The sequence below is a fragment of the Canis lupus genome, chromosome 3 (assembly GCF_003254725.2).
Source record: "Canis lupus dingo isolate Sandy chromosome 3, ASM325472v2, whole genome shotgun sequence".
Taxonomy (NCBI): Eukaryota; Metazoa; Chordata; class Mammalia; order Carnivora; family Canidae; genus Canis; species Canis lupus.
Window position 1 is genome coordinate 38,186,521 of NC_064245.1, and position 15,204 is coordinate 38,201,724.

The window sequence follows — 15,204 nt, forward strand, 5'->3', positions numbered from 1 at the left end:
TTTTGCCCATTTCATGATTGGATTGTTTGTTTCTTTGGTGTTGAGTTTAATAAGTTCTTTATAGATCTTGGAAACTAGCCCTTTATCTGATATGTCATTTGCAAATATCTTCTCCCATTCTGTAGGTTGTCTTTTAGTTTTGTTGACTGTATCCTTTGCTGTGCAAAAGCTTCTTATCTTGATTAAGTCCCAATAGTTCATTTTTGCTTTTGTTTCTTTTGCCTTCGTGGATGTATCTTGCAAGAAGTTACTGTGGCCTAGTTCAAAACAGGTGTTGCCTGTGTTATCCTCTAGGATTTTGATGGAATCTTGTCTCACATTTAGATCTTTCATCCATTTTGAGTTTATTTTTGTGTCTGGTGTAAGAGAATGGTCTAGTTTCATTCTTCTGCATGTGGATGTCCATTTTTCCCAGCACCATTGACTGAAGAGACTGTCTTTCTTCCAGTGGATAGTTTTTCCTCCTTTATTGAATATTAGTTGACCATAAAGTTGAGGGTCCACTTCTGGATTCTCTATTCTGTTCCATTGATCTATGTGTCTGTTTTTGTGCCAGTACCACACTGTCTTGATGACCACAGCTTTGTAGTACAACCTGAAATCTGGCATTGTGATGCCCCCAGATATGGTTTTCTTTTTTAAAATTCCCCTGACTATTCGGGGTCTTTTCTGATTCCACACAAATCTTAAAATAATTTGTTCTAACTCTCTGAAGAAAGTCCATGGTATTTTGATAGGGATTGCATTAAACGTGTAAATTGCCCTGGGTAACATTGACATTTTCACAATATTAATTCTGCCAATCCATGAGCGTGGAATATTTTTCCATCTCTTTGTGTCTTCCTCAATTTCTTTCAGAAGTGTTCTATAGTTTTTAGGGTATAGATCCTTTACCTCTTTGGTGAGTTTTATTCCTAGTTATCTTATGCTTTTGGGTGCAATTGTAAATGGGATTGACTCCTTAATTTCTCTTTCTTCAATCTCATTGTTAGTGTATAGAAATGCCACTGACTTCTGGGCATTGATTTTGTATCCAGCCACGCTGCCAAATTGCTGTATGAGTTCTAGCAATCTTGGGGTGGAGGCTTTTGGGTTTTCTATGTAGAGTATCATGTCATCGGCGAAGAGGGAGAGTTTGACTTCTTCTTTGCCAATTTGAATGCCTTTAATGTCTTTTTGTTGTCTGATTGCTGAGGCTAGGACTTCCAATACTATGTTGAATAGCAGTGGTGAGAGTGGACATCCCTGTCTTGTTCCAGATCTTAGGGGAAAGGCTCCCAGTGCTTCCCCATTGAGAATTATATTTGCTGTGGGCTTTTCGTAGATGGCTTTAGAGATGCTAAGGAATGTTCCCTCTGTCCCTACACTCTGAAGATTTTTGATCAGGAATGGATGCTGTATTTTGTCAAATGCTTTCTCTGCATCTAATGAGAGGATCATATGGTTCTTGGTTTTTCTCTTGCTGATATGATGAATCACATTGATTGTTTTACGAGTGTTGAACCAGCCTTGTGTCCCGGGGATAAATCCTACTTGGTCATGGTGAATAATTTTCTTAATGTACTATTGGATCCTATTGGCTATATCTTGTTGAGAATTTTTGCATCCATGTTCATTAGGGATATTGGTCTATAATTCTCCTTTTTGGTGGGGTCTTTGGTTTTGGAATTAAGGTGATGCTGGCCTCATAGAACGAATTTGGAAGTACTCCATCTCTTTCTATCTTTCCAAACAGCTTTAGTAGAATAGGTATGGTTTCTTCTTTAAACGTTTGATAGAATTCCCCTGGGAAGCCATCTGGCCCTGGACTTTTGTGTCTTGGGAGGTGTTTGATGACTGCTTCAATTCCTTCCGTTATTGGCCTGTTCAGGTTTTCTATTTCTTCCTGTTCCAGTTTTGGTAGTTTGTGGCTTTCCAGAAAAACGTCCATTTCTTCTAGATTGCCTAATTTATTGACGTGTAGCTGTTCATAATGTTTTTAAAATCGTTTGTATTTCCTTGGTGTTGATAGTGATCTCTCCTTTCTCATTCATGATTTTATTAATTTGAGTCTTCTCTCTCTTCTTTTTAATAAGGCTGGTTAATGGTGTATCTATCTTATTAATTCTTTCAAAGAACCAACTCCTGGTTCTGTTGATCTGTTCCACAGTTCTTCTGGTCTCAATTTCATTGAGTTCTGCTCGAATCTTTATTAACTCTCTTCTTCTGCTGGGTGTAGGATCTATTTGCTGTTTTTTCTCTAGCTCCTTTAGGTGTAAGGTTAGCTTTGTATTTGAGTTCTTTCCAGTTTTTGAATAGATGCTTGTATTGCGATGTATTTCCCCCTTAGGACTGCTTTTGCTGCATCCCAAAGATTTTGAACTGTTGTATCTTCATTCTCATTAGTTTCCATGAATCTTTTTAATTCTTCCTTAATTTCCTGGTTGACCCTTTCATCTTTTATTAGGATGGTCCTTAACCTCCACGTGTTTGAGGTCCTTCCAAACTTCTTGTTGTGATTTAGTTCTAATTTCAAGGCATTATGGTCTGAGAATATGCAGGGGACGATCCCAATCTTTTAGTATTGGTTCAGACCCGATTTGTGACCCAGTATGTGGTCTATTCTGGAGAAAGTTCCATGTGCACTTGAGAAGAATGTGTATTCAGTTGAGTTTGGATGTAAAGTTCTGTAGATACCTGTGAAATCCATCTGGTCCAGTGTATCATTTAAAGCTCTCGTTTCTGGGATCCCCGGGTGGCGCAGCGGTTTGGCGCCTGCCTTTGGCCCAGGGCGCGATCCTGGAGACCCGGGATCGAATCCCACATCAGGCTCCCGGTGCATGGAGCCTGCTTCTCCCTCTGCCTATGTCTCTGCCCCTCTCTCTCTCTCTCTCTCTGTGACTATCATAAATAAATAAAAATTAAAAAAAATATTTAAAGCTCTCGTTTCTTTGGATATGTTGTGTTTGGAAGACCTATCGAGTGTAGAAAGCGCTAGATTGAAGTCACCAAGTATAAGTGTATTATTCTCTAAGTATGTCTTAACTTTGGTTATTAATTGATTGATATATTTGGCAGCTCCCACATTCGGGGCACATATATTGAGGATTGTTAAATCCTCTTGTTGGATAGATCCTTTAATTATGATATAGTGTCCCTCTTCATCACTCAGTACAGTCTTCGGGGTAAATTTTAGTTTATCTGATATAAGGATGGCTACCCCTGCTTTCTTTTGAGGACCATTTGAATGGTAAATGGTTCTCCAACCTTTTATTTTCAGGCTGTAGTGTCCTTCGGTCTGAAATGAGTCTCTTGTAGACAGCAAATAGATGGGTCCTGCTTTTTTATCCAGTCTGAAACCCTGCGCCTTTTGATGGGGTCATTAAGCCCGTTCACGTTCAGAGTTACTATTGAAAGATATGAGTTTAGTGTCATCATGATACCTATTCAGTCCTTGTTTTTGTGGATTGTTCCACTGGACTTCTTCTTAAAGGGGAATTTTAAGAGTCCCCCTTAAAATTTCTTGCAGAGCTGGTTTGGAGGTCACATATTCTTTCAGTTCCTGCCTGTCTTGGAAGCTCTTTATCTCTCCTTCCATTCTGAATGAGAGCCTTGCTGGATAAAGTATTCTTGGTTGCATGTTCTTCTCATTTAGGACCCTGAATATATCCTGCCAGCCCTTTCTGGCCTGCCAGGTCTCTGTGGAGAGTTCTGCTGTTACCCTAATATTCCTCCCCATAAAAGTCAGGGATTTCTTGTCTCTTGCTGCTTTAAGGATCTTCTCTTTATCTTTGGAATTTGCAAGCTTAACTATTAAATGTCGAGGTGTTGAACGGTTTTTATTGATTTTAGGGGGGGGGTGGGAATCTCTCTATCTCCTGGATCTGAATGCCTGTTTCCCTTCCCAGATTAGGAAAGTTCTCAGCTATGATTTGTTCAAATACATATTCTGGCCCTCTGTCCCTTTCGGCGCCCTCGGGAACCCCAATTAAACGTAGGTTTTTCTTCCTCAGGCTGTCATTTATTTCCCTTAATCTATCCTCATGGTCTTTTAATTGTCTGTCTCTTTTTTCCTCAGTTTCCCTCTTTGCCATCAACTTGTCTTCTATGTCACTCACTCGTTCTTCCACCTCGTTAACCCTCGTCGTTAGGACTTCTAGTTTGGATTGCATCTCATTCAATTGATTTTTAATTTCTGCCTGATTGGATCTAAATTCTGCAGTCATGAAGTCTCTTGAGTCCTTTATGCTAGAGCCACCAGTAGCTTTATAATAGTGCTTCTGAATTGGCTTTCTGACACTGAATTGTAATCCAAATCTTGTAACTCTGTGGGAGAGAGGACAGTTTCTGATTCTTTCTTTTGAGGTGAGGTTTTCCTTCTAGTCATTTTGCTCAGTGCAGAGTGGCCAAAAACAGGTTGTATTGGGAAAAGGAGAAACAGAGAGGAGAGAAAGAAGGAAAGAAAAGAGAAAAAGAAAAAAGAAAAAAGGAAGAAAAAAAGAAAAAAAGAAAAACAGAAAGGAAAAAAAGGCTGGGGGATGCAAACAGAATTCAAAAAGCAAAAAAAAAAAAAAAACCCACACAAAACAAAAAAAAGAAAACCACAAAAACACGGGGGAGTATCTTCTGATTCTGTATACTTTAAGTCCCTTGACTTCCCCTGGAACTGGTCCGTCTAGCTGGTCTTCTGGGGGAGGGGCCTGTTGTGCTGATTTTCAGGTGTTAGCACTTGGGGGAGCTGCTCTGCCCCCTGCCTGGTGCAGGGCTCAGTGGGGGTTGTTTACCCCGTGAGGCCCCAGGAGGAACAACCGCAGTGGCGGGGCCAGCTCTGGAGCCCTGGAGTCAGCTCCTGCAGTAACTCTGGAGCTCTCCGTCTGCAGGGCCTGGAGCCTCCGGGGCGGGGCCGCTGAACTGCTCAGCTCGGGGCAGGAGCGTCCTTGCTGTCCTGGGCCCTCCCGGCCTCTGCCTGTCCCGGGGGTAGGCCGGATTCTGGGCTGTGTCCCGGCGCCCAGTGCTCCCGGGCCTGCGCTGTTGGATTAGCGCTCCGGCCCCGCAGCCCCCTCTGCGGAGCTACTCGAGCCCCTCCGAGCTGCTCCCGGGTCCAGCCGTGCGCGCTGCAGCCCTTAGGGAGCTCGGCGCACTCTCCCTGGGGCGCAGGTGTCTATTAGTGTCCCAGGGAGCCCGAGGGCATCCCCGCCCTCCTGGGGTCCTGCTCTAACTCCCTGCCAGCCCCTTTCCACCCGGGAAGGTTGGTGCAGCTCCTGCTCCTCCTGGACGGGGCTTTCCTGTCCTGGGGACACTCGCCCTGGCCTTAGCCCGGCTCCTCGCGGGGCCCCTCCCCCTTGGATGCCTTTTGTTTCTTTATTTCTTTCTTCCCCGTCTTCCTACCTTGACAGAAGCTGAACTCTTCTCACTGTAGTGTTCCAGCTGTTCTCTCTTTAAATCTCAGGCCGAATTTGTAGATATTCAGGATGATTTGAAGGTTATCTAGGTAATTTGGTGGGGCAGGTGACTTGGCGACCCTACTCTTCCGCCATCTCGCCCCTCCTTCTGGAGCTGGATCTTTTGCAGGGAGAACTTGACACTGCTTGGACATGCTGAGCTTGAGGTGCCTGTCAGACGTGCATTGGAGGTACTGAAAGGTGGGCAGGGAGTGTGGACTTCCATTGAGCTCAGAAAGAGTTACACTCTAGGGAGCAGTCAGCTTAGATGGATCCCAGTCCGTGGTCCTGTACTAGGTGTCTGGCACATCGAAGGATAGCCCACCCAGCCATAGCTGGAAGCTACTGAGACTATGATAGGCCTGGGGTGGGGTTTAGGGGCCTCTGCTTCCTGTGTGGGCATGGTGACCCTGCCAGAAGACAAGGGAGCATTTTGGGGGTTTAGTACCTATTTCTAGTATTCTCTTGTCTGAGGACCTAGTCAGATGCCAGATTCCTCCCAAATTTCCCCCAAATTTGTATCCATTAATTAAGAATACTTCACATAGTATGCAAAATTTTTAATCCATTTGGAGCATTTTTACATAATTAGTGGCGTTTCCATCATCATACCCCCTGCTCGATCATATGGAGGAAATTTTTGTGGTAGCTGAAGAGCAACGTCCTTTTGGCATAAAGCAAAATGGTAACACTCTAGAAGTTGGCAAAGTACAAAAATATACCTTAAAGTGCTTAAATGTGGCCCCATCATCACATCCTGCATTGAATGCTACACATGTCCAGTGTTCAGAGAGCAAGACAGTGGGCAGGAGAATAGGGAGGGTTTCTGAATGTGCTCACCCCAGGGCTTGGGCCTTGGCTTCTGCTGGGACTCTGCTCTCCCTCCCTGAGCAAATAACCTGCCCTTCCTGAGCCTGTCTGCTGGGCTGGGAGGGCAGGATAACAATAGAATTCCCTCAGGCTGTTGTGCTAACTCCCCAGGGTCAGCCTTCCCTCCTGCTGGCTGGAAGAGCCTGGTCATTCCTGGAGGGAGGGCCTTCCAGGCTCTAGTTTGTAGGACAAGGACCGTCTACCCTGGGCCACTGGGTTGGATTTGTGCTGATCCCTCTGCCCTAAACCATTGTGTGCTCCTCTGCTCTCTCTGCTGGGGTCTGGGTGTTGCTTCCCCTCTGCCCACCGCCCCCCCCCCCCCCCCCCCCCCCACCCAGCACCACTCTCTGAGGCACATGGAGCCTTGTGGTCACCATTTTGCTGCCTTTCACAGTTGATCTTGATATTTTTAATCCAGACACTTGACCAGGTGGCTCTGCTGCCTCCAGAGCCTGCAGAAGCACTTAATATGGCCTCTGTCACACACACCAGACCAGAGCACCTTCCCAGGGACAGAGGTTCTTGGAGCACACCTCGATTCCCAGGACCATGTGAAAGGGGTGGGGCCATCGAGGTGGGGTGTGCCTGTGGGTTTGAGTTTTTGTGAAGGAGGTGGGTCCCCTTCTGCCTTTGTCTGGTCACAGATTCCACCTGAGAGCACAGCCACATGCCACGCCTCTACATCTGGTCTTGCAGAAGTGACCATCCTAGACTTTGCTTCAAGTCAGGGCCAACCATGGTCATCCAAAGCTAGGGAGTGCCCCTCTACCCATCAGCCGTCAGCCGGGGTGGGCTCCTTCCCTCAAGACTTGTTTCCTCATCTGTGCCCTGAGAGGCCCGGCTCTGCAGAGGATTGGACCATGAGGGCACAGGCTGGTGCTCATTTCTCAATGCACCTTACCATTCCTGGGAAAAGCAGGAGAAAGAGGGGCCCATCTTTGACTGGGTTTATCTTGGGTTCCATCAGGGAGCTGTAAGTGTTGCTTTAGAGGTGTCACAGTGCTTACTCATCCCTGGCTGGCCCCATTCTAGGCAGCTGGGTACATATTGGTGCTCCTTCTCCTCCCAGAAGCCTGTGGAGATTTCTGAGCCCCACCCCCCTCTGTGTTCTGGGCAGGACGGGAGAAGCCAGGGGACTTAAGTAGTTTGGTGGGGTTCTCAGGAAGCAAGCCCAGGCAGTCTGGCTCCAGATGGGCTCCTGACCACTGCACAATTGCCTCTGGGGATGCTTGTGGCCAGCCTTGGGTCCACACCCTGTACCCGCTGCTATTGGAGGTGTGGTCAAGGCTGCAGACTATGGCAAGGCCTGGGATGTGGTGTGGAGGGTCTGTGTGGCCCTCTGAGCTTGGCTCCTCACCCACAGGAGGAGAGGCTGGACCTGGTGCTTCCAGCTCTGGGCTCTCAGTAGCACTCTTTGGGGGCTTAATCGGAGGAGACACAAATTTAGACTCAAGAAAGGCTTCCTCTTCTTCCTTCTGGGCAGCTTGGAAATGCTGGAGTCTCATCATCATCGTTGTGTGAGGTGGAGAGCAGCGCTGTGTCACCCTCAGCTTCCTGGGCTGCTGGTGCTGGCTCTGTCATGCACATGTCCTGCTTTCCTCCCAGGTGGAGGATGACTCATTCATTCATTCCACACATTTTTGTTGAATATTGATTGAGAATCTCTGTTCTTATAGACCTTGCTTTCCTGTGAGGGAAGGCAGGAGATAACCAAGGTAAATAAAAGAAATATTTCACACATTATGTGGTGGCAATTGCTATGGAGAAGCATAAAGCAGGGGAGGAGGCCAAGAAGGGCCAGGTGGGTGGTATTATGCTTTTAAGTAGAGTGGTCAGGGAGGATGATGTATGAGCAGCAGCATGGAGGAGGGGAAGGAGGGTGCTATGTGGATGGCTAGGGGAATGGCCTATGCAAAGGGCCTGGGGTGACATCTGTCTGGTATGTTTGAGGAAGAGCAAGGTGGCCAGGGGGCTGGTGCTGAGGGAGGGAGGGCAGAGGTATAGAGGGAGGGGTTTTGAGAGGTGGTGGGAGAGATGCATGCCAGATTGTGTAGGGCCTCAGAGACTGTGGTGAGGACACCATTGGGAAGGATCATTTGGGCTGGTGCACCAAGACTAGATTGGAAGGGGCCAACATAAAGGTAATGAGCAGTTAGGAGCCATTGTGGTCATACAGGGGATGGAGTCTCAGCTCAGGCATCAGTGGTCATGGGAGACCAGAGCTGAAGTCTGTGTTAACTTCACAGGTGGAGCCAGCATGATTTTCTGATGAGTATGAGGATGGGGGAAGGAGAAGGGCCCAGGATGGCTCTGAGGCTTTGGCCTGAGCATCCTGAAGGAAGTAGCCATCCACTGAGATGGGAATGCTTTGGGGGACGATAAGAGCAAGTTCCCCATGTTCCATGGATCAGGAGATCAATGCTTGGCTTCCTAGGCAGACACTTAGAGCAGTTCCTGATTCTCTGGCCCTTGGAGGTAGAGGAAATACGAAGGGTTTTTTGGACACTGACTTTGCTGTTTCAGGAGACCTACCAGGGCCATGTGCCATTTTCTTGAATGCTGAGAGGATATGGCTGCCCCAGAGGCTGGACTGTGTCTGTGGGGTGAAGCCTCAAGGCAGGACCTTTTGGCCTACCTGTTTGGGGGCAGCCCCTGGTCTGTATGTTCTCATTTCTGTCTTCTCAAACCTAGGTTTTACCTTTTTTGCCTTCTCAGATTCTTTTCCTTTTTTAAGCTGAGGTACAATTAACATATTATATTAGTTTTGGGTGTACAGAACAGTAATTTGTGTCTGTTGCAAAATGATCACCACATTAAGTGAAGTTACCAGCCATCACCCCATGTAATTAGAAAATTCTTTTTTTTTTTTTTTGGAAAGATTTTATTTACTTATTCATGAGAGACACACAGAGAGAGGCAGAGACACAAGAGGCAGAGGCAGAGGGAGAAGCAGGCTTCATGCAGGGAGCCTGATACAGGACTTGATCCTGGGTTTCCAGGATCACGCCCTGGGCTGAAAGCAGATGCTCTACTGCTGAGCCACCCAGGTGCCCCAGAAAATTATTTTTCTTATGATGAGAGCTTTTAAGATCTACTCTTTTAGCAACTTTCAAATATGCAATACAGTGTTATTAACTGTGGTCACCATCCTGTTTATTCCATCTCCAGGACTTATTTTATAAAAGGGGATTTGTACCTTTTGATCTACTTCATGCATTTCACCCACTCCTGCACCCCCCACCTCTGGCATTCTGTTTTCTTCCAGTCTGTTTTCTGTATCTATGAGCTCAGGGTTTTTGTTTGCTTCTTTTTGTTTTTCTTAAATTCCATGTATAAGTAAGATCATATGGTTTTTGTCTTTCTCTGTTTGATTTATTTCACCTAACATGCCATTAGAGTCTACCCATGTTGTTATAAATGGCAGGATTTCTTTTTTTTTTATAGCTGAATAATATTCTACTGTGTATATATATGTGTGTTTTTTTTACCACATTTTCTTTATCCATTCATCTGTCAGTGGGCACTTGGGTGGTCTCCATATCTTGGCTATTGTAAATAATGCTACAATGACAGGGGAGTGCAGATATCTTTTGGAGTTCGTGTTTCCATTTTTGTCAGATAAATACCCAGAAGTGGAATTGCCGGATTGAATGGTAGTTCTATTTTTAATTTTTTGAAGAACTCCCTCACTGTTTTCCACAGTGGCTGTACCACTGTACTTCCCACCAGCAGTACACAAGGGTTCTCTTTCTTCCACATCCTCGCCAACACTTAATATTTCTTATATTTTGGATTCTAGCCCTTTTGACAGGTGTGAGGTGATACCTCATTGTGGTTCTGAGCTGTTTCCCTGATGATGAGGGCTGTTGGGCATTTCATGTACCTGTGGCCATCTGGATGTTTTTCGTCTAAGATACTTTAGGGACCAGGTAGAGAAAGGCCTCTATCACACTTGGAGCTCACTAGCGTTGAGCCTGGGTGAGCGGATGTGGTGGGATCTTCCCCTGACTGGAGAAGATAGGGCTGTGTGTGTGCTGGCCTGTGGGAGTGTGAGCAGGGGGCAGCGCAGGGCCAAACAGTGCAGTCACAGCACACAGAGGGCCTCAGGCAAGAAGAGATGCCAGCAGGTTACAAAAGTTGGGGCTGCCTCTGACCCTGGGGACAGGCCTGACCCTGTGAGCTCTGCCTTCTAGAACGTGGCCATATTTCTGCTGTGCAGGGGCCCAGTGTCCGTGCGGACCTGCTGGAGGTGGGTGTGACATTGCCAGCACCATGTCACCATGCCCCCCCAACAGGCCAGGCTGTCCTCTGGCAGTGTCTCTGTGCCAGCCCAGCCCTAGGTCATGTCTTCCTGCCACTCACCATTTGTTGTGAGGTGGACAAGGTGGCTAGTTATCAGGACCAGGCCATACCAGCATTGGCCTAGCATGCCAGTGCCCACCGCCATGCCTCCCCACATTCTTTCTGGGGTTGGCAATGAGTGGTGGTGGGCAGTTGCTGGGAGCTATGCGTTATTCCTGGTCAGTTCATGACTGTGGGGATTTATGGGCTGCTAGAGTGTTTACCATTTCCTTGTGAACCTTTCTGGGTGAGCCTTGTGAGTGGCTGAGGGCAGGGAAAAGGTGTGGGGAGGGACATAGTGTCACCTGCTTCCTGCTAGAGAGGGCCATGGCAGCAGATAGAGAGCTGAGGATCCGAGCCTGACACATGGTAGGTTGACTTTTGAATGGAGGGTGCCTGGTTCCCTGGCAGCCACACCTCTGCCCCTGTGGAAGGCCCCTGGGGGAGGTGTGTTGCCAAGAAACTGGCTGTGTTTTTAGCCTCAGGGATGCGCTGTATGTGGCAGCCTGTGGCCCGTAGCAGTTAGTGGGCAGATTGGTTCAAAGCAGTGTTGCAGAGTGATTATGCAGCTTTGGGGACTGGCAGGAGGCTTTCCATACAGAATGCAGAGCCAGGGGTCATGGGGAGTGGGGAGGAGCTAGGGAGGAGCTTTGCTATGCATCCTCTTCTGAATAGCTTCATCAATGTACCCTTTGGGGGGCTCAGTGAATGCCAGTGCCTCTTTCTTCTCCCTAAGGGGCTTAGCAAGTTGGACCCCTTTGACGACCTCTACATTCCTTCTGGGGGCTCCTGGATGAGCCCTGCCCCTCCTGGGCTGTCCTGCACCAAACCCATATGGTAACCCCTGTCCACAGTCAGAAACTTATGGTGGCCCTGTTTGCCTGTGAGGTCACAGTTGCCCCGGAGCCTGGCATTCAGGGCTCAGCATAGTTTTAGTAGTACATTTCATTACTTCCCTTCTGCTGTGGCTGGCGTCTATGGCCCCAACTCAGTGCTCCCATTCAGAGTTCTCTCCCAGTCTGTGTTTACCCTCTTTCTTTAAGGCTCTGTTTGAAGCCCGTGTTCTTGGTTTGCTGGCAGTGGTGGCATCTGTAGTCTGTGGAATGCTGCCTTCCAGAGGCCAGGTGGGCTCCCAGAGGGAGCAGGGGATACGGTTGGTAATTAAAATGGCAGAAACAGGACAGGCTGAGAAGACACTGAAGCTCAGGGATGTGTTTTCCGGTTGGGTTTTGAAGGATGAATAGGAGTTCATCAGTATGTTTCTGGAGGAACAAAAAAGGGAATGATTTGAACACTGGCATGAAAGGGGTGAGGCATGTGGGGCTTGGGGTGTGATGGCGGGGAGACTGAAGCAATGGGTAGAGCTCAGGCCTGGGTGCTCCACTGCTTTGCATACCGTGGTCCAGAGTTGGTGACCGTGTCATGTAATATCATGCGTCTGTGCCCCCCATTGGCGTCCTTGGCTGTAGGTGGGGGCAGGCACAGGTGTGGTTTGGCCTTCATGTTATCTGCACAGACAGTGATGCACTTGTCCATTGGTATCAGAGTGGGCCCATGGGAGGGGGCATAGGGCCCATGCTTGGATTTAGGAGGCCTTCAGCTGGGTGGCCTGTTTCGTGGACGGGGAGCAGGGCAGGAGCCATTGACATTAAACTCGAGGAACTTTCTAAGTCATGGTGTGGTGGGGGGGGTGGTCAGTGTCTCCATTTGACCAAGGTGGGGATGGGGCCTGACACCCACTATCTCAGTGCTCCCATCCTCCTCTGAAGTAGGGAAACTGAAGCATGGGTAGGTTCCTTAGTCCTCCCAGGCTGTAAGGGGCAGAGTTAGGGTGTAAGCCAAGATGTCTCTCTGTAGTCCAGCTCCGCACAAAGATCTCAGGTGACACTGCTGTGCAGGCCGCGGGTTGAACCCTAGGTCCCCATGTGTCAGGGAGGAAATGACGTCACTTGCACAGGGGTTGGCTTGCACTGTGCACCCACATGTGCGTATGGTTGCCCTTTCTTTGAAAAGGCTCAGTTTAGTCTATTTTGTAGAATTGCCCCCAACGTATGTCACACATGACATTAAGATGAATGACGCAGATGACACCAAGCTCTGTATCTTGTGTTGCATTTTGCGTTTTAGAAAACAAATTGGGAACAGAACCTTAAAAAACATCCTTCTTTTCGGGTGAGAGTAAGTGAAACCTGCAAACGTGAATGCCACCGGCGTATCTTCCTTCCAAAAGGATCAGAGAAAATTACATTCCTGGCTCTCTTCAGCTGGGGCCTGGCTGCTGGTGGCCTTGAATTGTTAGCTCTCTGTGCTTGCTGACCTTGGGGAATGAATAGGAGGGATCACTCGAAAACTCGGAGAGACTCATGATCTACTTGCAACTCTTTGATTCTGAGAATGTTGGGCTGCTCTGCAGACCCCCAGAGTTCTGATCCCACAGTGTGAGCCGCTTTTAACGTTTTGGTGCAGAGAGCTGTTAGCCTCTTTTTTTTTTTTTTTTTTTTTCTTTTTAATGATCGTTCTGTCACCGATCTAGAATACCCATGTGTTCCTAAATGAGAGGCCTGCCTGCAGCCCCTTGACGCCCTGTTTGTGTCTCTCTCGTTTCAGTCTCCGGAAGCCTCAAGCATTGCTGGAGTCCATCTGGGTGCATCCACTTCTGAGGCCACGACAATCCTGCGGATGGCCAAGAGTCCCCTGGGGCCTGGCGACTCTGAGTGAGTAGGACCTGTGGTTGTCACCATTTGTGTGGGCACCTCAGCTCATGTGCTGTGTGGGAGCTGAGACAACATGTCTCTCTCACTAAAGCTCCAGTGCAACACACTAAATGGTTTTCATTGTTTTCCTTTTACTTTTTTTTCAAATTTACCTTCATTTTGTGGAGAAAGATGGGAAGGAGGGCAGGACACCACTAGGGGACAGGTGGCCACACAGACTGTGTTTGCTGGGTTCCTGTCCACTTCCCTGTCAGGCCCGCCAGGTGCCTTTCTGCTGCCCTGGTGTTTTCAGTGGCTCTGTGTTGTCTCCCCAGGTAGCTCCCCTTCCTGTCAGCGTGCGGGTGCGTGGGGGGCATCCAGGTGAGTGGCTCTCTCTGGGAGTCCAGCGGTCAGCACTGGCAGAATGTGGGCAGGATCTCCCCTCCAGACCTATCAATAATAATTACTAAATTGTTCTGCACTCCAGGCCTTTGTTCTGACCCAGCTGGCTGGCCTGAGATGCTGCTCTTATGGGCCGGACCCTCCCCGGGTCAGCAGGTAGGGCAGGGCAGCCTGAGGCTTGGGGACCACTGAGGAAAGTCCTCCTTCCCATCCCTCCCTCTAGTGGATGGGCTGTGACTGAGGCATCATGTGAATCTGCGTCTGAGGGTATGTCACCTCTGCCATGTCACCCAGTAGAGAGAGTCACCAGGGCTGCTGTGGCAAAGTACCACAGCCGGGGTTGGGGGGGGGATTTACACACCAGAGGCTTATTCTCTCACAGTCTGGAGGCCGGAGTCCAAAGTCAAGGTGGCGGCAGGATGGGCTCCTCCTGGTGACCGTGAGGGGCTCTGTTCCAGGCCCTGATCCTGTGTCTTTGTCTCTGAATCCAAATTTCCCTTTTTGACAAGGACACTGGTCCTATTGGATGAGGGCCGCTGCCGATGACCCTATCTTAGGACTTGGAAGTTATCTGGGGGGCCATAATTCAACCCGTAGTAAGTCCCCTTCCAGGGCAGGGCCTGTCTCCCAGCTGCCTGTGGGGTCTGGTCAGCAGAGCAGCCCAGCACTCTTGCCAAGGAGTGGGGGCATCGTCAACAGCCTTGTGATCATCCCACACGAGCCCTTTCCCTAGCGGATACCTGAGTGCAGCACACGGCAGGCCATGGCTGAGCTCCCTGCCCACGTCCAGTCCCTCAGTAGCCAGCCTGCCAGGCCTTCCAGCTCCCTGTTCTTATACAGCATCCCCCAAAACCCCCGTTGGCTCCCTCACTGCCCTCCCCCAGAAGCCTTGCTCTGACTAACTTCTCCACCTGATGGTCACTCATCCAGACCCTGTTCCCACTGAGCTGCTCGATGCCAACCCCACTTTATACTGTCTTTCAGGAAACATCGTGACCCACCCCATTCTGTCTCCCTCCTCCTGTCAACCCTGCAGTGCTGCAGCTTCTTCAAGTACTTGTTGAAAACTTAAAAGCCCAAAGAGAACCATTTATTCTGCACATACCTGGATGTGGCACCATGCTGGGGGAGTGGCACAGATCGACTCCCTGAATGAAGTTCTTACACGCACAGAGCTGGGAAGTGGCAAAGCTGGGGTTTAAAACCACTGGTGCTGCTCCAGAGCCTCAGCCACACCTCCATCACATGCCAGGCTCTGTCCTGGGTGCTGGAGAAACTGAGGCAGCTAGGACCCAGCCCTCTGCACAGGTGTGCTTACATAGCATTCTTGGCCAGGTCCTTTCTGGCTGTGACATGACATATACCACTGCCCTCAGCCCCCTTCACAGCCTTTGGTTCACTTTTTCTTTTTGTTCTTTTTGTTTTTAATTTTTATTTATTTATGATAGTCACACACACACACAGAGAGAGAGAGAGAG

The 15,204-nt window shown here is 48.6% G+C and overlaps 1 protein-coding gene across 2 annotated transcripts in view; it reads left to right on the top strand.

Annotated features, from left to right (window-relative positions):
• Window positions 1–15,204, top strand: part of APBA2 (amyloid beta precursor protein binding family A member 2) — a 238,826-nt gene that overhangs the window by 37,613 nt on the left and 186,009 nt on the right. For both annotated transcript variants that reach the window (XM_025438064.3, XM_025438065.3), the window contains exon 2: window positions 13,239–13,345. The gene's annotated coding sequence lies outside the window, so the exon portion shown is untranslated. The remainder of the gene's footprint in view (window positions 1–13,238; window positions 13,346–15,204) is intronic.